The sequence below is a fragment of the Podarcis muralis genome, chromosome 10 (assembly GCF_964188315.1).
Source record: "Podarcis muralis chromosome 10, rPodMur119.hap1.1, whole genome shotgun sequence".
Lineage (NCBI taxonomy): Eukaryota > Metazoa > Chordata > Lepidosauria > Squamata > Lacertidae > Podarcis > Podarcis muralis.
In genome coordinates, this window is record NC_135664.1 from 18,186,144 (window position 1) to 18,210,413 (window position 24,270).

The window sequence follows — 24,270 nt, forward strand, 5'->3', positions numbered from 1 at the left end:
AGACACCTAGATCTTTCCCCCGTGCTATCTGGCTCAGGCATGGTGATTTTGTGTTTGAAGTCTCTAGTGGACTAGCTGAGGGATGTATAAGTTTAAACTCAATGGCGATCAGAGGGAGTTATGCATGGTGGACAATGTCAATTCTGGTGATGTAGTGGATATCGATCTACATGTGGTCACCACAGTATGTCAGAAGAAACACAGTTATCATTGGGAAGTGCTTCTGGGTCCAGGATTCCTCCCAAATTCCTAGGATGAGTCAGTGACCAGAAACATGGCCTACCAACTTCAATTAGTACATGAAACATGCCCCTTCTTGAACACTGAAATTTGACTGCTTTAATGCATGCTCTGGTAACCCTCCTTGCTTTTTAAAATTTTCAAGACTTTATTATGAAGTCAAAATAACAATCCAGAGAGAAATACAAAGTAAAATAGGGACATTTTTAATGACTGGTGTTTTATTTTTAACCTTCTGCTGGAAGCCGCCCAGAGTGACTGGGGAAACCTAGCCAGATGCACGGAGTAGGAATAATAATAATAATAATAATAATAATAATAATAATAATAATTTGGAGTGGAGGTAGTAGACACCAACCAAAATCTGCTTGAGGAACTGCGTGGCCTCCTCCTCGTCCGTCAGCGATTCCTTCTCAGCCAGGAAATTGAAGAGCTCTCTGCCGGAGACCAGCTCCAGGATCAACATCACGTGATTACAGTGTAATCTCACTGTATACAAGTTGTACAAGTGACAATAAAGTAATTCAATTATTATTAATATTATTATTAAAATAAATGAAGAAGAAGATGAAAACTGTGTATAAGATGACTGCAACAACAGGTTCACAGCTGTTACCTGATGAAACAAACTGCATTTTCATGAGACAATAAAACTGGCCTGATATGGGAAGAATACAGAACACATGTTCTGTATACCAAATAAAGCAACATTTCATTGGGACTTGCCTTCCCTGTGATTGGCTTATCATATAAGCCAATAAATGACCATCAAATGGAGGCAAAATCCATGTTCATCTGCTCCCCAAGATACCTTTACTTTTTAACTCTAAGTTAGAAGTTACCCTCTGATAACTGTTCATTGGTTCACCTATCCCAGTATTGCCTCCTGACTGGTAGAGACTCTCCAAACCCTGGGCTCTTTTTTCCTTTGCTAGCAGTGCCAGCGATTGAACAAGATGTTTGCACTTCCATTGAGTTGATGGCAGCTCCCCAAGAAAGCTTAGCAGAATTTTTTTTTTCTTATGTAGGAGATGAAATCCACAGGGCAATAAAAACCAAATTTCAAATCAGACTCTAAAAGAAATTAAAGCACTTCTTTAAAAAAAACATAATTTGCTGGATGCATTTGCAACTGAAAACAACTCAGCATGGGATAATTTATCTATCATTTGGGAGCACCCGAGACTCTGCTGGGCTTGCATTTTTTTTTATATAGTCTAGTAAGAAATTTAAAGGAGTTCCATGCCAAAGGTATATGCATGCTAGTGGCAGATTAAAAGAGAAATTGTGACTTCTGATGGAGTGAAAGGGTCTGTTGACTCTGCACTTCTCATTATTTAATGTGCCAGTGTCTGGAGCTTGGCTGAAACAAGGATGGGATAGTCGTAGAACTCATTGGCTTGGCTCTCTGTTATTTTTTGCTAATAAGAAGGAGATTCTGAATGAAATATCTCAAGTGAGTTCTGGGAAAGAATTACATGCCTGGTCTTTCTTTCTTTCTTCTTTTTAGATGCCTAACTGCGAATATATAGCGATGGTGATGAGTGCACCTTTGTATAATGATGAAATGGTTTGCGTTTCAGGGAGTTATCGGGGGGGATGTCAAAGCAGAGAGACTCTAAATTTGTGTGGTCTTAGGGCGTTAAATCTTAAGAACTTAATTCTTAAGAAGTTAATTCCTAAACCATTTAAGTTGCCTAATCGGCTCCTGCCTCTCAATGCAAAATAAAAAGCTAAAGAAAGGGAGAAGATGCAAATAGAAACTTTGCAATTGATCACAAGAAGAAATGCCAAGACTGGGAGATGAAAAACTTTTCTAAGTGCCAATTGCTTAAGCTCATCCCCCCCCCTCCACCCCCGGACAATGAAAGCACCTGCCGTCTCCAAATCAAGGATCTTTTCTTTGCTGGGAAACATGTCTCCTTTCTCCCTGAGTCTATATTTATAGTCTTTCTTCTTATTGTGCCTCTCAAACTTTTCCAAATCAAATACTGACTTGACTTTCCCTCTGGGACTGAAACGGAAGGGAAATTGTATGCAAGCCATTGAATTATATTCTCCTTCAAGTGGTTTAGTTCAGATAAGATATATTTGCCTTCCCAGCAGACTCTTAACTGAAAGCAGAGCGAGCTGGAGAGAGAGAGAGAAAGGGAAGGAGGGAGGTGTGGAAAAAACAATCAGGCTGTTTTAAAGCCTGTTCGTCATGTAAGCTTTTCTGTGCTAAGTGATAAAAGAAGCATCTCTTGAGAACTCTGTTTTTCACTATAGGGGCATCCACTGGACACACCCACCAGATGCACCCACCAAACACTCCCTTGTACTGAGTCCAGTGATTGCTCCATCTACTGGAAGTGGCTAGGAAGCGTCTTTTCCAGCTCTGCAAAGCACCTTTCGCAGGCAAAATGTCTGCTCCATCACCAAACAATGGCCCCTTCACAGCCCTTTGCATGACAGCATCTCAACAGAGATTCTTGTGAAGTGTTTCAGACTGTTCTAAGTGCAGATATTCTCCGTAATTCCAAAGTGAATTCAGCCGGAATGTTTAGATTTCACATTGCTGAATTCCACCCAACTTTTAAGCAGCGTAATTTGACCCAAATACCTTAGGAGGGAACACAAACAAACTCTGGCAGTCCTGATCTCTGGGTTAGGCTACCCGGGATCCCAGAAAAAAAAAGCTAAAAACCAATATTGAGCGGAAATCACTTTGTGCTATTTGAAAGGAAAGCCCCACACCAAAAGCATGCACGCAAGTCTCTGGCTGTCATACGTTTAAGAGGAATGAAAACGACACTGCTAATTTAATTCCATTCATTGCATGCAATTTTAAAATTGCTCAGTGACTATCACAAAACTTGACGTGTCATATTTAAAATTGCCCAGAAAATAACGCTGATGCTGACCTTTTAGAAAGCAACATCACTCTGATCTGGGATGCAAACTACCCGTTTTGCTCATTCACAACCAGCCAAGTGGAGTTGGTGGCTTTCAGTCTAGCAATTTCTTCAGCCAAAACTACCAATCAACAGGAAAGGCCTGTTTACTCTTACATGAAGGCAGCAATGGAGTGCACACATTTCTTTCTGAAAGCAGCTCTTCCTTGCCTATTGTAATGCACCAGGGGTGTGCAGAAGGTACACACAGGAAGCTGTTTATATAGAGCCAGACTATTGGTCTATCTAATCCAGTAATTGTCTACACTGGGGATGGGGAACCTGTGACCCTCCAGATATTGCTGGAATACAACTCCCATCATTGGCCATGATGACTAATGTTTGCAGGTCAATTCTGTGTCCAGGGCAGCTGTCTACCAGCTCCATCTGGTACGCAAGCTGAGACCCTACCTGTCCACAGACTGTCTTGCCAGAGTGGTACAGGCTCTAGTTATCTCCCGTTTGGATTACTGCAATGTGTTCTACGTGGGGCTACCTTTGAAGGTGACCCAGAAACTACAACTAATCCAGAATGTGGTAGCCAGACTGGTGACTGGGAGTGGGCGCCAAGACAATACAACACCAGTCCTGAAAGACCTGCATTGGCTCCCAGTACGCTTCCAAGCACAATTCAAAGTGTTGGTGCTGACCTTTAAAGCTCTAAATGGCCTCGGCCCAGTATACCTGAAGGAGCGTCTCCACCTCCATCGTTCAGCCCGGACACTGAGATCCAGCGCTGAGGGCCTTCTGGCAGTTCCCTCCCTAAGAGAAGTGAGGTTACAGGGAACCAGGCAGAGGGTCTTCTCGGTAGTGCACTCTCCCTGTGGAATGCCCTCCCATGAGATGTTAAAGAAATAAATAACTGACTTTTAGAAGACATGTGAAGGCTGTCCTGTCTAGGGAAGTTTTTAATGTTTGATGTTTTATTGTGTTTTTAATATTCTGTTGGGAGCCACCCAGAGTGGCTGGGGAAACCCAGCCAGATGAGCAGGGTATATTTAATAAATTATTATTATTATTATTATTATTATTATTATTATTATTATTATTATTATTATTTAATTTATTATTTATTATGAACTTTGCTAAAGAGCTTAGAATGACCATAGGAAGCTGCCAGACCATGGCCCATCTTGTGGTGTAGTGGTTAAGAGCGGTAGACTCGTAATCTGGTGAACCGGGTTCGCTTCCCTGCTCCTCCACATGCAGCTGCTAGGTGACCTTGGGCTAGTCACACTTCTCTGAAGTCTCTCAGCCTCACTCACCTCACAGAGTGTTTGTTGTGGAGGAGGAAGGGACAGGAGATTGTTGGCCGCTTTGAGACTCCTTCGGGTAGTGATAAAGCGGGATATCAAATCCAAACTACTACTACTACTACTACTACTACTACTACTACTCTTCTTCTTCTTCTTCTTCTTCTTCTTCTTCTTCTTCTTCTTCTTCTTCTTCTTCTTCTTCTTCTCCTCCTCCTCCTCCTCCTCCTCCTCCTCCTCCTCCTCCTCCTCCTCCTCCTCAGTATTGTCATCACAGACTGGCAGCAGTTCTTTGGTGTTTCAGTTTTATATGCACATTAAGAAGCACATCTAGAGCTTTCTAATAGGGACAGTGTGATTAGGAGGGGAGCCTAATTTCCCTAAAATTCAAAAATTCTTTTGTTAGCCCAGCGGAGAAGAAAACTCTAATGCATATTATTCCCAGTAAACTGTATTTGTGCTCTCCTCACACTGTGTAAGCTCAACAGCCGCTATGAAATACGTGATGAGTAAAGACTAGGGTGGATAAATTTAGTACAACTTGTCATTAACCCACGCAAAGAAAGTCCTGCATTCTGGCTCACATGCAGGTGTTTCCTTTTGTGGTTCATAAATATACCAGCCACTGCTTTAGCTCCTGTAATGCGCTGACCCTGCATTTTGAACCTATCATCACTTCATATGCACATGATTGAATTGCAGTAGGAGCTGGGTCCTAATTAAGCGACTGCCTCTTCTGCTCTGCTAAGTCTTCTACAACATCAGAACTTTTGACGAAGGAAGTGCAGTTTTCTACGTTAAAATTTCATTACGCCAAGAAAATTGAAATAAAGGAGCTAAACCTCTTTGTGAGGATTCTAGTGTACACATGCTCCTTCGTTACTTTTCACGAGTTCTTCATTTAATTCAGAAGCAAGAAATCTTTTTCAGCCTAAAGGCTGCATTCCCCTTCTGAGGGCTGTGTACTAGGAGTGGGAGGAGCTAGAAGCAGAAGTGGGTGGAGCAACAGAGGTGACCAGGGATGGGTGATATCTGATTTTCAACATCACAATTTATCACCAGCTAAACATTGCGATGAGGGGACGCGGGTGGCGCTGTGGGTAAAACCTCAGCGCCTAGGACTTGCCGATCGTCAGGTTGGCGGTTCGAATCCCTGCGGCGGGGTGCGCTCCCATCGCACGGTCCCAGCGCCTGCCAACCTAGTAGTTCGAAAGCACCCCCGGGTGCAAGTAGATAAATAGGGACCGCTTACTAGCGGGAAGGTAAACGGCGTTTCCGTGTGCTGCGCTGGCTTGCCAGATGCAGCTTGTCACGCTGGCCACGTGACCCGGAAGTGTCTGCGGACAGCGCTGGCTCCCGGCCTATAGAGTGAGATGAGCGCACAACCCTAGAGTCTGTCAAGACTGGCCCGTACGGGCAGGGGTACCTTTACCTTTTAAACATTGCGATATACTGAAATACTGTATCACGATATTTGAAATAAGGATGGTGTTATATAGAGGTATTGGCTGGTTTTAAGGTTTTTCCTCACATTGTAATTTTTGCATGGCACCCACCATGATTCATAATATGCAGCCAGGTCAAAAATTATGAAACTGATATCACGATATGGACTTCAAACCAGTTTTGGATGATATATCAATACATTGCCCAGCCCTAGAAGTGACTCATATTTTTACAGTTGACATTCCAGTCAGGCACCATTTATTAATTATTATTTATTGAATTTATACTCCGTCTTTCCTTCCCAAGGAGCCCAGAGTAGCGAACAAACTGCCAACTTACAATCAAATACACCTGAAAGCCATTACAGTTAAAAATGTTCTTTTAAAAAAATAAATATTTTATTTATTCTTAATAAATGATACAAAACATGAAAATAAAATAAACTAACATATACTGATACAAAAAGAAAAAATACATATACCCCCCTATACTACAAACACAAACCCTACATACCCCCGTGACTTCCCTCCACCACTACTCTACTTCCTTTGGTTCAAATTTGAATATTATCATTGCATTCTTTGGGTAATGCATCTCTTATACAGTGGTACCTCAGGTTAAGAACCTAATTCGTTCTGGAGGTCCGTTCTTAACCTGAAACTGTTCTTAACCTGAAGCACCACTTTGGCTAATGGGGCCTCCTGCTGCTGCCATGCCGCCGCTGGAGCATAATTTCTATTCTCATCCTGAAGCAAAGTTCTTAACCCGAGGTACTATTTCTGGGTTAGCGGAGTCTGTAACCTGAAGCGTCTGTAACCCGAGGTACCACTGTAACCCTTTCTACTTATTATTCTCATTTATACTTTACATACTTAATCCATGCATATCAACGTATTCTAATGATCTCGGGGTTGCCAAGAACAGTATTCTTCAGCCACCAAATGCCTGGGTAAACAGAAACGTTTTCAAATTTCTCCCAAAAGTTACTGATGATAGAGACCAGCGCACTTCAGTAGGGAGAGTTTCCCACAACCGAGTGGTCAGTCCCCAGTGGTGGCATTAAAAACAAGGCCAGGGACAGGCAGTCCGCGATTTAGAGAGAACGGGCAAGCCTTAGAATCTGAACTCTGCAGCACATTAGAAAATGTACTCAATTAAACAGAATACGCATTGTACCATGGATGACAATCTGTTGGTCCAAATTGGTCGAAGCCGTCTTAGAACATTTTGCTGCGAATGGGCAACTCTTGCCGCTTGCGTACATGGAAGTTATTTGTGGTAAGGTTGTAGGCACTTCTGAGCAAATCTTAATACTCTAATCTGTCCACTCCACTTCCTTCACTTTTGGAAAACAAAACCTAATTAGGAAAGAACACAAATTGGAAGTCAGAATTAATATTCATTAAAAAAATAGATATATATATATAGGCCTCACTGACCTCTAGGCTGTTTGAGATTTACTTTAGAGACGGATGTTGCAATCAGTTTAATTTACTAGGACAAATGTGGACCATCAAATTTGTTTCTTCCACTGGAATTAATCCATAGGCAGGAACCCACTGGAACACTACCCCACCCCACAAAGTTTTTTATTCTTTGTTTGATGTGGGGAAGGACTTCATTTTTTATCGAGTTTTCAGGCCTGTAGCTCAGTAGACGAGCATCTGCCTTGCATGAGGAACTTCAGAGCTTCTGTCAGTCAGTGAAGGCAATACTGAGCTACATGGACCAATGGTTTGACTCAGTTCAAGCCAGTTTCTGTTGGGACATTGCCTGTGTGCTTCTGTGCAGCTTTGCAGAGTGAGCAATTAGTAAGTTGGTCGAAGGCCAGGGAGAATGACCCATGTGGTGGTGTGGTGTAGTGGTTAAGAGCGGTAGACTCATAATCTGGGGAACCGGGTTTGCATCTCCGCTCCTCCACATGCAGCTGCTGGGTGACCTTGGGCTAGTCACACTTCTCTGAAGTCTCTCAGCCCCACTCACCTCACAGAGTGTTTGTTGTGGGGGAGGAAGGGAAAGGAGAATGTTAGCCGCTTTGAGACTCCTTCGGGTAGTGATAAAGCGGGATATCAAATCCAAACTCCTCCTCCTCTGTGTAGGAGAGTCTTGGAGTGAGTTGACGTTTGTTGAGAGTTAAAATCCATATCTGTAACTTGTATATAGTAACTTGTAAATCTGCTGTTGTACATAATAAATCTCTAAGAAACCAGGTTACTAAAGGTAAAGGTAAAGGAACCCCTGACCATAAGATCCAGTCGTGGACGACTCTGGGGTTGTGGCACTTATCTCGCTCTATAGGCCGAGGGAGCCGGCGTCCAGCTTCTGGATCATGTGGCCAGCATGACTAAGCCGCTTCTGGCGAACCAGAGCAGCGCACGGAAACGCTGTTTACCTTCCCGCCAGAGCGGTACCTACTTATCTACTTGCACTTTGACGTGCTTTTGAACTGCTAGGTTGGCAGGAGCAGGGACTGAGCAACGGGAGCTCACCCCATCGCGGGGATTCGGACCACCAACCTTCCAATCGGCAAGCCCTAGGCTCAGTGGTTTAGACCACAGCGTTTGCTCCTGATCATCCTGCCAGCTTGCAAAGAAATGCTTCCAGATAGTTTGCATATGCAATATTGCGTCTGCAATATTCAACAGTTTCCAATGTTCCTCTCACAAGGGATTGATGCCAAGCAAGCCACAACGAATTCAACTGCTTAGAGATGCGTTGTTTGTTTGTTTGTTTTGTGAATACATTTTTATTAATTTTCCACAATTACGTTTTCACAATTAAAAACAAAAGTTAACTCACATTTCTACCAGATCTAGATTTATGCAAATACAGTTTCACAAGTCTTCTCTTTGTTGATTCTTTGAATCTCTAGACTTCCCTCCATACCTTCTTCTGGTTCCTTATACAGTATAAACAAAGTTCTGCTGCATTTCCATACTTTTGTTGTTGTTGTTGTTTAGTCGTTTAGTCGTGTCCGACTCTTTGTGACCCCATGGACCAGAGCGCGCCAGGCACCTCTGTCTTCCACTGCCTCCCGCAGTTTGGTCAAATTTCTATACTTACATACTTACACTTTTCCAATTATTATTTCCTTTAATTTCATCTAATTTTCTGCTAGTTGCAAGGGTTTACTTAAAATCCTGCTAATGTATCAACTTATTTACTGTATTTTTGCAAATAATAATAATAATAATAATAATAATAGTAATAATAATAATAAATTTATTATTTATACCCTGCCCATCTGGCTGGGTTTCCCCAGCCACTCTGGGTGGCTTCCAACAAAATATTAAAATACAATAGTGCATCAACTATTAAAAGCTTCCCTAAACAGGGCTGCCTTCAGATGTCTTCTAAAATGATTCCCACTCTTTTTTAAACTCCTGGTTGTCATAGTCTAGAGATACATTTTTTGAACCTGGACAGCTCATAGCCTTTGGCTGGAATCTCGTCAAGTGAACTACATGGGGTTAGAACTTCACTTTAGAAGCATCATATACCTTTTTGGTATGCAAGGGGGGGAAAGCTGTACTTGAAGTGATCTTGCTCCAGTACTAAACCAATGTGTCATAATGTAACAACGATTTCAGTAACATAAATGATTTGTTTGCCTTGCTTCATTTTCTGTCTGGCTGATCTGTGTACTTATTTTTGCTCTATCAGTTCTGGCATCCTGCTTTTCTGATTAACAGGCCAATAGCCACAGTATGGCAGGGCTGAATTTCTGCCTTAGACGGAGTTACGTACATGGATGTTCATTTCTGACTAAGTGTCACAGCCCACTCTTGTGAGCTGTTGCACAATGGCCAATATTTTTGATGGCATTTTCAGCTGAGTACATATGGATTCCCCACTCTGTTTCCTTTTTTTTTCCCCCTTCCTGGAGCGACCAACTCAAGTAATGTAGCTTCCGCAGCTGTAATACACTACATAGCCTTTGAAAAAAAGGAGATTGGATTGTCATTTTTCCGGTGCGCGGTGATAATTTTTGCAAATTTTCCTGGGCCCGTTTCAGTAATGGCATGCTTGTTTAGTTTATTATAGACAACAGGATGTTGGAATGATTTACCTGCTCTCACTTCATTCCGCAGCACCTGTTAGAAACTGTGATCACATTCGCACATTTATGCTGTCGTTGGAGCCTATTGCCACATATCAGTGCCAAATCTTACCAAAGTGGAGATCGTCATGCTGCTTGAAATTCTAGACCCGGGCAGGGGGATGATGATGATGATGATGATTTATTTCTATACCATCCTTCATTCAAGAATCTCAGGGCAGTTTACAATATAAAGCACAATACTACTACTACTACTACTACTACTACTACTACTTTATTATTTATACCCCACCCATCTGGCTGGGTTTCCCCAGCCACTCTGGGCAGCTTCCAACTGAATATTAAAAACAATACAGCATCAGACATTAAAAACTTGCTTAAACAGGGCCGCCTCCGTTGTCTTTTAAAAGTAAAATACAGTGGTACCTCTGGTTGCGAACGGGATCCGTTCCGGAGGTCCGTTCGCAACATGAGCAGAATGCAACCCACATCTGCGGGTCGCAATTTTCCGCTTCTGTGCATGTGCGTGACATCATTTTGCATATTTGCGCATGCGCAAATGGTGAAACCCAGAAGTAACTCTTTCCGGTACTTCCTGGTCACAACAGGATGCAACCTAAAAATGCTCAACCTGAAGCAAACATAACATGAGGTATGACTGTAGTTGTTTATTGCCTTGACATCTGCTGGGAGGGCATTCCACAGGGCAGGCGCCACTACCAAGAAGGCTCTCTAGCTGGTTCCCTTTAACCTCACTTCTTGCAGCGAGAGAGATATTTTAGGGAGCAGGCTAGGTCCATTACTTTCATCATAGCAGCCTACATAACACAAAACACTGTTGCTGTACGTAGGTTTTATTTTGTTTTTTATCTTATATTTTGGAAATGTACATCCAGTTTTTTTTGGGGGGGGGCCTAAACTGTAGCTTGTTTAGCTTATACGTAAATCCAGCACTGGGTGACCCTCCTTCTCTCCAGACTGAATGGCATTTGATCACTGAAGCCTGCTGTTACAGGGGTTTGTGATGTTGTGATATCTTATGAGTAGCAAAGTGCCCTTTAGTAGGACTGGTATAAATTACTTTTGTTCATGGAAATGAGTGGTGTCCATTGAGTAAGGCATACTGCACTAGAAGCCCAAGATGTTATGGGGCAGGCTAGTATTCGGATTGGTATTTGGAAACATTCCCTTATTCCCCACCCTACCATCAAGAGTGCGACAATCCGGGCATTGTTCTGTATGCTAGATTGATGGAATGTGGGCACAATTGGGAAATAGCTTTTATGGTTAGATGCAATAACCAAATGTCCTATGAAGGCAATCTAAGTCATTGAAGGCAGAATTTAGGCCACAACTTTATTGATTACAGCAAGTGAGTGGTTGCATAGGCTCTGGTTTTACTAGCTCCCTGCACTGTTGCAGGTAGTGCTGACCCAGGGCACCAGCATAGGTCAGCCTAGGGTGAACAGCTGGATAAGCAGAAAGCCGGGAACAGGCTAACTCCGCCACCCAAATGGCCCCTTGGGGATTGTGCCCCATGGCACGAGCACAACCCCCTCTCAGGGGTTGACCAAACCATCGAGTCCCTGGATTCCTTTAACGGAATACCCTTCACATAGGGATGGTGAGAGCGTTCTGCCATCTCTATCACCTGAACCAGAGCCTATCCGCAACCTTACAAGTTGTGACGATTTGCTACGCGGCAGGCAAAACCCAAATGGCACCAGCCAATCAGCCAAGTGGGGAAAATTCCTGCCGTGCCTCTGTCCCACTGACAGACGACACATGACAGTATAGCAAGGTCAAGCACACAGCCCTAAATATAGGGAGAGGTGGGTGGGTGTTCCAATTGCACGAGCTGAAATAGGAAGCTCTGGGTCATGTGCATGGGTATAAATAGGTCCCTCAAACCGTTTAGCCTGCGTCCCATTGGCCTGATTAAACCCTGCATCAAGGGACCTACCAATTGGGTGTTGTGGCTATCCAATCTTACCCACCCACAACGCAGGGTTTGGTTGCCAGGTCTCACCGCAACACGTGCTCTCTTTAAGGGAGGACCCGATTAACCGAAATGGAAAGCAGTGGGAATGTCTCTGTGGGATCGCTGATCAGATTGGGGAGGGGGAAGCAAGGAAATGAGAAAACTGATGTATCATTTTGAAACAGGGTGATGGTTTGATGGCATGCATAAACCAGATTTAATGCCTTAAAAGGAGAGAGAGAAAATATAGTTTTGAAATTGAACGAAACTAGGAGGATGATAATTAGAATGATGGGTACTGAGAAATGTAAATTAAGTAAGATTAGTACATATCTGTGAGATATTAACTTTCATGCCAAGAAATTCAAAAGTAGAGCATTCATCAGAAAAGAGCATGGTTCACTGTAGACACCACGAGCTGCTTGGAGTGTATCCTAGTGATTATATGGAAATAAACACTGTGCAGATCTTAGGAAGCTATGCACAAGTGACTGAAGAAGCTGTTGCACCACTGGATTTCTAGCAGGACATTCAGTGTCCTTGTTGCTGTCTCTTGTTTTGGGGAGCATGGTGGCTTTTACAGATGTCTCAGGAAGAAATTCTCTACACAGTATATGCCTTAACGAGTGTGAGGGAAAGCTGCACCTGTTGAATTTCCGCCAAGACACAGACCCGCCCAATGTCCAAGTTGATAGGCCAGGACAAAGTGTGGCAGCATGGAGGCTGTTTTGTCAGTGTGTGCAATACATATGATATTTTAAATATATATTTTTAGTGTTCTCAGGGTGCAGGAGGTAAGGTATATGCCTTAATTTACTGTTCTTTTTGGCAGGGGCAGGTGAAGCATGCTTCCTGCAAGTAGAATACAGTGGTACCTCGGGTTACATACACTTCAGGTTACGTACGCTTCATGTTACACACTCCGCTAACCCAGAAATTGTGCTTCAGGTTAAGAACTTTGCTTCAGGATAAGAACAGAAATCGGGCTGCGGCGGCGCGGCGGCAGCAGCAGGCCCCCATTAGCCAAAGTGGTGCTTCAGGTTAAGAACAGTTTCAGGTTAAGAACAGACCTCCAGAACGAATTAAGTACTTAACCCGAGGTACCACTGTAATAGAATCCTACAATTGTAGGGTTGGAAGGTTACCCTCTACATTCTCCTCCTACAGATTCCTTTACGACAGAGATGCCTAGTTCTATATGTGCTGCCTAACTGACTATATCAAAACCCATATCATTCGGACGTACTGAGCAAATGTTCCGGTCTCCATTTTATTTTTCAAGTGGCAAGATGTGGAACATCTTGATTTTCAGAAGAAATACCGCAAGGCTGTTAATGCGTGTTCCGATTAAAGCCATTTACATTCTAGAATCAAGATTTAGCCAACAAGCTACCACAACTGAACTCTTAGAGATAGCAGTGGAAATGATGGTCAGCAAATCTACTTACAGTCTTTTCAGATGCACTTCAAAGTGTTTGAAGTCAGGCACTTCAAATCTTTCCCCCCACCATGTCCTTAGGATCAGGACGCTCTTGTCAGTCTAGAGGACTGATTAATTTTGTTATGTGGAGCAAATGAATTTTCATAGTTCATATGAATGTTGTTTGATCCATAGCAAGTGTGCCTTATTCCTCATGCTATCAAATTATTGCAGCCTATATACGTAACCGAATCGGAGAAATGAGAAGGGGATAGTTTGGTGATTCTGGAAAATTACTGAGGGCACTGTTCTCACAAAGTGATGATATGTCACTATTAAGTCATCCCGATCTTACACACAGGCCCAAAAAAATAGGTTAATCTCCCACATTTATATTACACTTTTCCTCCAAGGAGATGAGCATATTTCTTTGCTCCCTCATTTTATCTTTACAAGAGATAGTGTCTGGACCAAAGTCAACCACTGAGCTTCATTGCTGAGTCAGGATTTGAACCCTTGTTCAAATTAAGCTAATATCTAGTTTGGTCTTTAGTTTGTCATCTCACCTGTGAATTGAAATTGGTACGATTTCAATGGAAGCAAATGGCTGGTTATATACTATTAAGTACTAGTTTGGGGCAACCTTATTTCATGTTTTATGACCTTTGGTTATGTTGAACTCATGTACAAATAAATGGATGAAAACAGGACATGATCAGATTTTCACCCTTGGCTTTTCTATGCAATAAATTGGGATGAAAGGTCTTGTTATGGCCTAGTTACAGCTTGTCCAAAGAATCAAAGATGTTGATTGACAAAATTCAGTTGCTCGTCTCAGTCTGGATTTGATGTTGCATAATCAGGCAGCTGAATATTTGTGTAATTTATTTGTGCAAGTAATTTGTGAAATTTACTGAAGAGTGTTGCCTCTCACATGGACTCTGCCCATGTGGTGATTTGTTGGTGAATCAGTGGCACATGAATTATTAGTATAATAATAATAATAATAATAATAATAATAATAATAATAATAATAATAATAATAATTTATTTATACCCTGCCCATCTGGCTGGGTTTCCCCAGCCACCCTGGGCGGCTCCCAACCGAATGTAAAAAACACAATACAGCATTAAGCATTAAAAACTTTCCTAAACAGGGCTGCCTTCAGATGTAAATCTATAAGGATTTACGATGGTGATTCATATTCTCTTGGCTAACTCCTTACAGGGTTTTTCAGCATCCTGTATATCATTATTATTGGCTGATGCAGATAACCAGGTTACAGGGGGAAAAATGTAAATTTTTTAGCAGTTGCCATGCGCATTAAGAAAAAGTATATAAAAGACCAGAAAATTACTCTTAGCAGTGCAGCAGGGACAAGTGTGGGTTTTGTATTTTACCTGTTTTACATATCTTAGAATTTCGAAAGTTTATAAACTAGATTTTTTTTCAATAAAAATAACCTGGAATATAGTTCTTTGAGTGTTTGTTGGAAAAGAGTATGTACATTTGTGCATATATCTGCACGTTCTAAAGTGAAGTCCCCTCACTTCCACAGTTGGTGTTGTCTCTCATTGAATGTAGACCCTCTATTGCGGCTTTCCTTCATTCCATGCCTCTCGGCTTGCCACAATGCTATTGTCTACATCAACCTGGGTGTGTGTCTGTGTTCTGTGCTATTTGGGATGGTGCATTGTTGTGCTTCAGAATGCATCTCTATGCCACTGTGCTTTTTATTAAGTCTCCGCAGTAGGACACAGGTGCACACACAGCGGGACCAGGTGCTGTTAAGCTTCCTTTGCCAGGATTAGTCTTTTGTGTAAAGACATTGGCAAGTAAAAGTGTAACCACTGACTGTTTCATGAACACGGAAAGGTGTTAATGTATGTCCTCAGCCGGAAAGAGGCAAGGTACAATAATGATTATGGTACTGAAGCCGAACTTGGAAGAGTAATGTTGAGTCGTCTTTTGATGGCCTCTGTGATATTTGAGGGTCTTTTCGGGGGGGTGGTGGTGGGTAAGAACCTACTCCAAATAATGTGCTCGGTGGAATAAGGTATGGTGTCTTGCCTTAAAGTGTGTGTGTGTTACAGAGACTAACAAAACAGAAACCAGCATCACTTAGCTTCAGAGAATGTAGGCTTTCTGACCATTAGATCCTCAAAGCTCTGTAACTGCCGCCTTTGAAACAGCATCATTTTTATCTGAGCAACTGATGAAGGCAGAAGCCAAAACATTTTTCTATAAGAATTTAAGATGTTTTTCTTAGTCACTGCAATAAATATCTGGTTTCAGTGATTTAGTGCATCCTACCAATATCCAAAACAAATGTGTTTAATGCTTTCATTACATCTTCTTCTTCCTCTTTGGTGATCACTCGTAGCCGAGTAAGATTGTCTTCCATAAACATGGTTTTAAAAGTGAGTCTGCAAGTGACTGTGGAGGCCAATTCTGGATCCACACGTCCTTCCACAGTAGGGACATTGGTTTTCGGGTGGGAGTTGATCATGGTGTGGATTTGCCAAGCGTGCCTTTCCTCTTCAAAGCCCATGACACCTTTGGTAGTCACTCCAGTTGGAGTGCTCACAGGCAAGTGTTTCCCAATTGTTGGTTCAGGTAGGTAGCCGTGTTGGTCTGATGCAGTCAAAATAAAAAATAAAATAAAATTGTCAAGTAGCACCTTAGAGACCAACTAATTTTGTTCTGGGTATAAGCTTTCATGTGCTGAAGAAGGTATCTGAAGAAGTGTGCATGCACACGAAAGCTTATACCCAGAGCAAACTTAGTTCGTCTTTAAGGTGCTACTGGACAATTTTTTTATTTATTCCAATTGTTGGTGTTTATACTACACCAAGGGATGCGGGTGGCGCTGTGGGTAAAACCTCAGCGCCTAGGGCTTGCCGATCGCATGGTCGGTGGTTCGAATCCCCACGGCGGGGTGAGCTCCCTTTTTTCGGTCCCAGCTCCTGCCCACCTAGCAGTTCGAAAGCACCCCTAAGTGCAAGTAGATAAATAGGTACCGCTTTATAGCGGGAAGGTAAACGGCGTTTCCGTGTGCTGCGCTGGTGCTGGCTCGCCAGAGCAGCTTCGTCACGCTGGCCACGTGACCCGGAAGTGTCTCCGGACAGCGCTGGCCCCCGGCCTCTTAAGTGAGATGGGCGCACAACCCTAGAGTCAGACACGACTGGCCCGTACGGGCAGGGGTACCTTTACCTTTACTATACTACATTTTTAAAGATTTGCCTTGAGACTGTCTTTAAACCTCTTTAAACCTCTTTTGTTGACCACCAGCATTATGCTTTCCGTTTTCAGTTCAGAATAGAGTAGTTGCTTTGGAAGACGATAATCAGGCATCCGCCTGTCCAATGAAGTCCAACAAAGTTGATGTTGAAGAATGATTGCTTCAACACGTCTTCATTACATCTATGCACACATGCTTTCTGTTCTCTGGAAACACTAGTTTGGGGAAGCTGTTGTGTTGCTGTGCCGCATTGTGCTAAACCGACGTAGCTCTCTCCAGGCTAGTCACAAGCCGAGGACAAACCTTGCTTATGGCTCATGGTTAGTCTGAAAAGAGCTAAACCAGGAGCAAAGGTTTGGATGGCATTGCAGTCAAAGTATGGCTTAACACAATATAGCACAGCAGTGGAGCAACCGTGAAGTGAAGTGACCGTGATCTCCACATTCTTGTTTGTTTATGCTAAGCCATGGGTTTGACTGAGCATGACAAGTGAGCCTGGTTATTGCGATGAAGAGAGTAACTGGAGGAAATTTATTAGAGTGTTTTCTGAAGAGTTTTATGCTAGGTTGCAGGATGAGTCAGTGTGGCCCACACTGCCACTGTAAGTGTGAAGATACACAGAGGCTTTGCATTTCCCTCTCGACTTCTCTTGCCGATTGCAATAGCTGTTTGCTCTGTTCTTTCTTGTAAATGCCACAATAAAGTGCTGGGATTTATAGAAAGCTGCTTGAGGTTTTTGACAGTTTCCACATACCAAGGGTATCCATGTGGTTGGCACACACTGCAAATAGATTACAGCGCTTCCTTTTTCCATATCTGGCACGAAAGAGATCTGTTTCCAGTATGAGCAAACCACATGCGGTCCAAATTATGAAGCTTTACGTTTATTATATGGTTAATAATTTAATGAAACAGCAAAACATAAAGTGGTTTTAGAAATGTTTGCCTAATGGCAGCTTAAGTATGCAGTGTTTTCCACTAAGGTATATATTAGTCTTTGACTTTTAACGACATACGCTTTTAATAAGTTGGTATTTGCTTTGTGATTATTGTGGTCTGATGTTTATCTTGAGATAATGGCTATGGGCTCACAAATAAATTAATCCCCACTTTTTTTTTAAGGTTAGAGAAACTATAAAGAGAAATGCCATTAATGTGAGTCACTAAAGTTGACTGTTTCTAATTTAGTTTGATGCGTACTAGGAATACAGGTTAAAATTGCTGGCAAGATAGATGGATGAATAATTCCAGCAAATTAAGAAATATAAAATGCATTGAGTCAACAGAAGGACGGTGTAATCAGAACATGTGTACTTATATTACAAACATATGCTTGAAAATATTTAATTCATTACTTCAAGTGGATTTTTTCCCACCTTTAGGGATCATTTAATTATTGCCTTTAAGTGTCATCTGCTGGGTTTGTAAATTGCAAAGCTTTTCTGTACTTAATTTCAGCCTCTGTATCCTCGCAGCCACAAAAGAAATGAACTGAACCAATGCAAATGGCAATGACTTGGTACTAAATAATGGGCTTGATGCTAAATAAAGGGAAGTAGTATCTGTGATGGCATCTCTCTCCATACCTGTTGGGTGTGGCTTGCTGGGCGATATGTAGCTGCTATTCTAATAGGTGGGGTGTTTTTGCATACCAGGAGAGACAAGCACAATGCAGACGCATTGGTGGAGTCAATCTGATGCTCCTGTCAGTGTGTTTGCACCACACTGACCATCCTGCTGCCTGGCTCCTCTGCCTTGCCCTCCTAATAAGCTACAGCAGCCCACATGCGGAGCAGCTAATGTAGCGGCTCTGCCCCACCCAGTCCATTGCTTCTGTCTCTGAGTGTTGCTTGTGCCCACCAAATCAGGGCTTTGGGGTGGATTTGATTATCAGCACAGTGCGGTTCCCAAGTACAGCAATTGACTTTCCCCTATATCAGGGGTGTCCAACTTCTAAGAGACTGAGATCTGCTCCCACTATAAATAAACTAGCAGTGATCTACCCATTGGATTGACCAGAATTGTTGAGCTTTTGGGGGGGCAAAGGTACCCCTGACAGTTAAGTCCAGTCATGAATGACTCTGGGGTTGCGGCGCTCATCTCACTTTAAAGGCCAAGGGAGCCGGTGTTTGTCTGCTTCCACAGAAGTTTTTCCAGGTCATGTGGCTAAGCCACTTCTGGCGAAGCCAGAGCAACACACGGAAACACTGTTTACCTTCCCGCTGGAGCGGTACCTATTTATCTACTTGCACTGGTGTGCTTTCGAACTGCTAGGTTGGCAGGAACAGGGACCAAGCAACGGGAGCTCACCCTGTCGTGGGGATTCGAACCGCCAACCTTTTGATCGGCAAGCCCAAGCAGCATAGTGGTTTAGCCCATTCACATCCCATTTTTTTTTTTTTGGGGGGGGGGGGAGTAGGATCAGCCAAAGTTGTTGACCTTTTTTGGGGGGAGAATCAGCCAGTGTTGTTGAGCTTGGGGGGGGGGGGATCAGGTACACCCCACTATCAACAGGTAGGTCGCAATCGATCTGTTATACACCCCTGCCCTATATGAATAAATGGCATGTCATTCTACTTCCTGCAGATCCCTTTACAAGATGTTCAAGGGCTGCAGGGCTGCTTCTGTCTGTTAAAAATAAAAACCGTTTTCTTTTTAGAAATCTGCAAAGGGGGTCAGCCTGTTGCTGGGTGTTTGGAATACAGGCCTGGGGGACATTCTATAGCTCTCAGTGGATATTGTATAGGGTGGGGGTGGGAGACAAGGCTGTCCCCATGTGGGAACTGGTTGTATGCTATACCTCGGGTTACAGATGCTTCAGGTTACAGACGCTTCACGTTACAGTCTCTGCTAACCCAGAAATAGTACCTCGGGTTAAGAAATTTGCTTCAGGATGAGAACAGAAATCGTGTGGCGGTGGTGCAGCGGCAGCGGGAGGCCCCATTAGCTAAAGTGATGCTTCACGTTAAGAACAGTTTCAGGTTGCGAACGGACCTCCAGAATGAATGAAGTTCTTAACCCGAGGTACCACTGTATGTTATGAACTGTCCCCTTTACATGTCAGCCAAACATATGATTGGTTCCTGCCATCGCTTATATTTGAACGACCCAGGTATCTAAAAGATCAGTCTGTTGCATGTGGATAATAAGCCTTCAGAGCTTCTCTCCCTATTGAAGAGGGGCTTTGCAAGGCAGTGCAATCACTTGGAGTGACTTAAACAACCCTCATCAGAACACAGGAAGAGGCCTTCTGGAGCATGGCAAAGGGTCATTTAGTTCAGCTCTCTGTTTTCACAGCATACAACCCAGGGACTCAGCTACATTAGTCTATTTATAGCGTTATAAATGCATTATAACAATATGACACCAGATGGTGATGTAGAGCTGAAATCCAAAGTCAATGATAATTTCCATTGTGAGCTTTAAAACAGGTTTTTTCCACAGTGTTTTTTTTATAGCAGTGCAAATCCAGCCCAGATGTCAATAGGAAGTCCACACAACGGCAATCTCCTCACTCACATTACAGAACGTCAATAATGAAAAACATAATAAAAAGCATACTGACAGACAAATAATAAAATAACAGTCCTCTCCCCCTTTCACTTTCACAGGCCATAGATTATTTAGTAGCCATAGGCCTGGGTAAAGAGAAATGTTTTTGCCTGGTGATTAAAGACATGTAATGATGGCGCCAGGTGAGTCTCTCAGAGGAGAGCATTCCACAGTCAGGATGCCACCACAGAAAAGGCCCGTTCTCATGTTGCCACAGTCCGAACCTCTCTGGGATGGAGAACATAGAGAAGGGCCTCAGATGTCATGGTTGGTTCGTATGGGGAGACCCAGTGTGGTGTAGTGGTTAAGAGCAGTGGACTCGTAATCTGGTGAACTGGGTTCGCGTCTCCGCTCCTCCACATGCAGCTGCTGGGTGACCTTGGGCTAGTCACACTTCTCTGAAGTCTCTCAGCCTCACTTACCTCACAGAGTGTTTGTTGTGGGGGAGGAAGGGAAAGGAGAATGTTAGCTGCTTTGAGACTCCTTAGGGTTGTGATAAAGCGGGATATCAAATCCAAACACCACTTCTTCTTCTTCTTCTTCTTATTAAGGTATTGAGGTCCTGAGCTGTGTAAATGCAGCCAGCATGGCTGCTTATTAGGGTATTTATTACCTCTTTCAGGATAATAAATGACAAATTATCCAGGGTCATAATTTGAGTTGAAGGGCATTCTCAAAAGTGAATAAAATGGCCCATTCGCTATTGGGACAAGCCAAAGTCCAGTTCCACAGGCTGGCAAAAAAAAAAAAAAGAAGAAGAAGAAGAAGAAGAAGAAAAAGTCTATATACTATGCACCAATAAATCCACATGTTAATAAATTACTCTTTTAATTAGGCATAACCAACAATAATTAACACTTGACATTTTAATGGAATTTCCTCAAGGAATGGAAATAGCTGAAATCTTTGTTGATTTTTCAGACTGGCAATCTGACTGCTCCTTCAAAAAGCTTGACCTTCTGTGCTAGCACATTAGTGGATAATGTTTCAATTTCCCTTCATTCCCACCCCCCAGCAATCAATTTTATGACAGGATTTGCAATTTACTAAGTTTCTCTCAACATCCCACCCCTCACCCCTTCCCTTTCGGCCTCAATGCCATGAGCAAATGGCATTGATAATCCTCTGGGTCCTCAAAAGATTAGTAGAACTTCAAAGAGGCGTGGGAATTCAAGAACCCTCCCTGCTCCCTGCTTCCCTTACAATGCATGTGGTAGAAACAAACACACAACAAAGCTTGGAACCATATTTGCATCCTGCAGATCTTTGCACATATATTTCTGGTTGTTGGTTTTAGGTCTCTTTCAAACCATGCATCTAAAGCACTATGATGCCACTTTAAACAGTCATACAAAAGGGTCACCCCAAAGAATTCTGGGAACTGTAGTTTGTTAAGGGTGCTGAGAGTTGCTAGGAGACTCCTTATTGCCCTCCCAGAGTTACAATTTTCACCCATCGATTTTTCTTCACAGGGAACTCTGGGAATTGTAGTTCTGGGAGGGCAACAGAGGTCTCCTGGCAACTCTCAGCGCCTTTAACAAACCACAGCTCCCAGAATTCCCCTCGGCGAAGCCATGACTGTTTAAAGTAGCATAATTCAGTGCTTTAAACGTATGTTGTGAATGTGGCCTTATTCCAATCTCGAATAGGAACACCATCAAAAGACAGTTAAAATGCAGAGGAACGTTTACTTGTAAGCCGCAACACTGAAACACATGAACACCTGTCATGCTTTATCTGGGCCTCTTTACTTTAGTTTATCTGGGCTGTAGATAATTTGGCAGAGCACCACAATTCCCTGGAACATAATGAATGTCTGCTATTTCATATCACAAGCAGTGAAGGGTCTATTCATTCTGAGAATTAGATGTGGCAAATCTGCGACCATGCACCTATCTCTGCTATACCAGAGAATTTCAACAGGAGAACTGTGTATTCTCCCTCTGAATTACTTTATAATCAAGATAAGAACTTTCTGTATGATTTTCTATTCCGGTCTGCAGGGCTTCTGCAAGGCCAACCAAAATCGATCAAATTTTGTATCAACATGAAAGTTGGTTTGCTAATGCTCCTTTGCTCATTGTGACCAGACTGCAGATTCTTATATATCTTCTAGCATATTGGTGATATAATTGTGTAAGGTGTTTGTGTGATGGAGACTGTATTTGTAAATGTGTATGCCGGTATCATACTTCAAACAATATTCTCCGGAGAGGTTTGGAGCACACAGCTACAGCAATAGTTTTTATACTATGCATTGAATAGATAAGCAAACAAAAACTTATATATCACTTCCATGCCATCTTTAACACAGGACTTTACAACTAGGTTGGGAAAGTTTGTGATTATTTTTCTAGCTATTAGACTTTTTCATTCACCCGCTTTATCCTAGTGAATCTCCAAACATCATTGAGACTAGTTCATCCTCTGTACGGCTTTGTGGGCTAAGCTATTCCACCCCTGGCAACACCATATCTCTCAGTACGTGTGGATGGGACTGCATTTAAACTGGGACTTGCCTGACTAGCCCACAAAGGCAAAAATGCAATAGAAGTCATTTGCATGGAGAAGTCCTGAGAGACAATGACCAGTGACTTTTCTCATATTATAGTGTAGCACCCTGCTTGTGGTTAACGCTTAGCTGGAATGAAATATTCAACGCAGCAATAGAGAAATTAAAATAATAATTTATTTGTCAGACAAATAAATGATAGGCACAGTGGTATATGGTTACCAAAGCTCTGCCCCCTCCAGCCCTGATGGCCAGCACTTATATTTCCTCAGCCCAGCCCCCTTGCTCCTCCTTTGGCTGCCTCCATCCAATCAGCCTGGTTGAAGTTCCTATTGGCTGTTTGCTAGAACCAATAATAAAAGATACACCCATTTCCTATTACCTTTTATGGGAGACAAAGAGCTATATTTCCTTCTATCCATAAATGGCAGACAAGTAGCCATATATCTTAGATTTGCCTCGACAAGGCACCTTAATTACCAGATCACCTTTTGCCCTGTTGCCCCTGCATTCCAAAACAAATGGCTAAAACAAATGGCTCATGGTATTAAATTCTATCTAAACAGAGATCTTGGGTTCACATTCTCACACACCATCAATGAAATAAGAATCTAACATTCCTTACTTTCTAAATCCTTTGCATAATTACATTAAGCCAATAAATCTCATACATAACACAGATAGCTTTTTAGAAGAAAAGGCCTTTGCAAAGTAAAAAGGAACTCAGTAAAAACAGCTTCAAAAAGAAGCCTGTTCAGTTTACAACCCCCTTTCCCAGCCAGCTGCTTTTCCCATTAGCTCTTGCCCTTTAACTTTAGGAAAATATGGCTCGAGTCTGATAGGAGGCACATGGTATTATTTTCTGTTAAACAATAAATCTTACTATTTACCAACTCTTAATTAGTGTTTTTGCAGCTTGATTGTATTCTGTAATATGTAGGGTCAGTATAACCTTTGCTCCCAGCCTGTAATTCCCTTTTACAACTTTGAGAAATTTGTCTCCTGCTACTGCTATAAATCAGGGGGGCCCTGTTCAAGAGGATAGACAACTGCCAAAGTACTTAGCCAGCTGCTTTTCTGCCTGGCATGAAACATACAAACATTTGCAAATATATCTTTAAGCTCATTTTAAAATACAGGCCTTGATCAGATGCCTCAATAGAATGGAGAGGGGGAACTTGAAGCAAGGTCTCTCATGCCTACAAACTATTCTGTCTACTAGATCATGGTGTTTTAGGATTTTAATATTGCTATGACTTTGGGGGGGGGCATAAGTATGCCTGACCCCCTTCTAATTCCTGGATTCAGCATGGATTCAATTTCTGGAATAGCCAGGCTATCTTCCTGGTGACCTAATGGCCCTGTAAGTATGAGCCATTAAGGTAACAAAGGAAGTGGCTTTGTGCCAGAACACAAAAGGGTGTGCTCCCCTCCCTCAACTGGCTGGAAGTTAGAAAGCCAAAGGCCAGAGCTGATAATAGAAGTAGATGCTAGATGTAAGGCTGGGAAGGCAGAGGGTCAGAGGCGTGCCTGATTTCTGCTTGAGTCCAAGGTTGTGGCTATGGAAGAAGCAAGACACGCTATCATAGCAGGTTATATATATATGTAAATACACAACAGACTCCACTGTT

At 42.6% G+C, this 24,270-nt stretch overlaps 1 protein-coding gene across 3 annotated transcripts in view; it reads left to right on the top strand.

Annotated features, from left to right (window-relative positions):
- Window positions 1–24,270, top strand: part of GRM8 (glutamate metabotropic receptor 8) — a 564,733-nt gene that overhangs the window by 68,496 nt on the left and 471,967 nt on the right. The gene's annotated exons all lie outside the window — the stretch shown is intronic.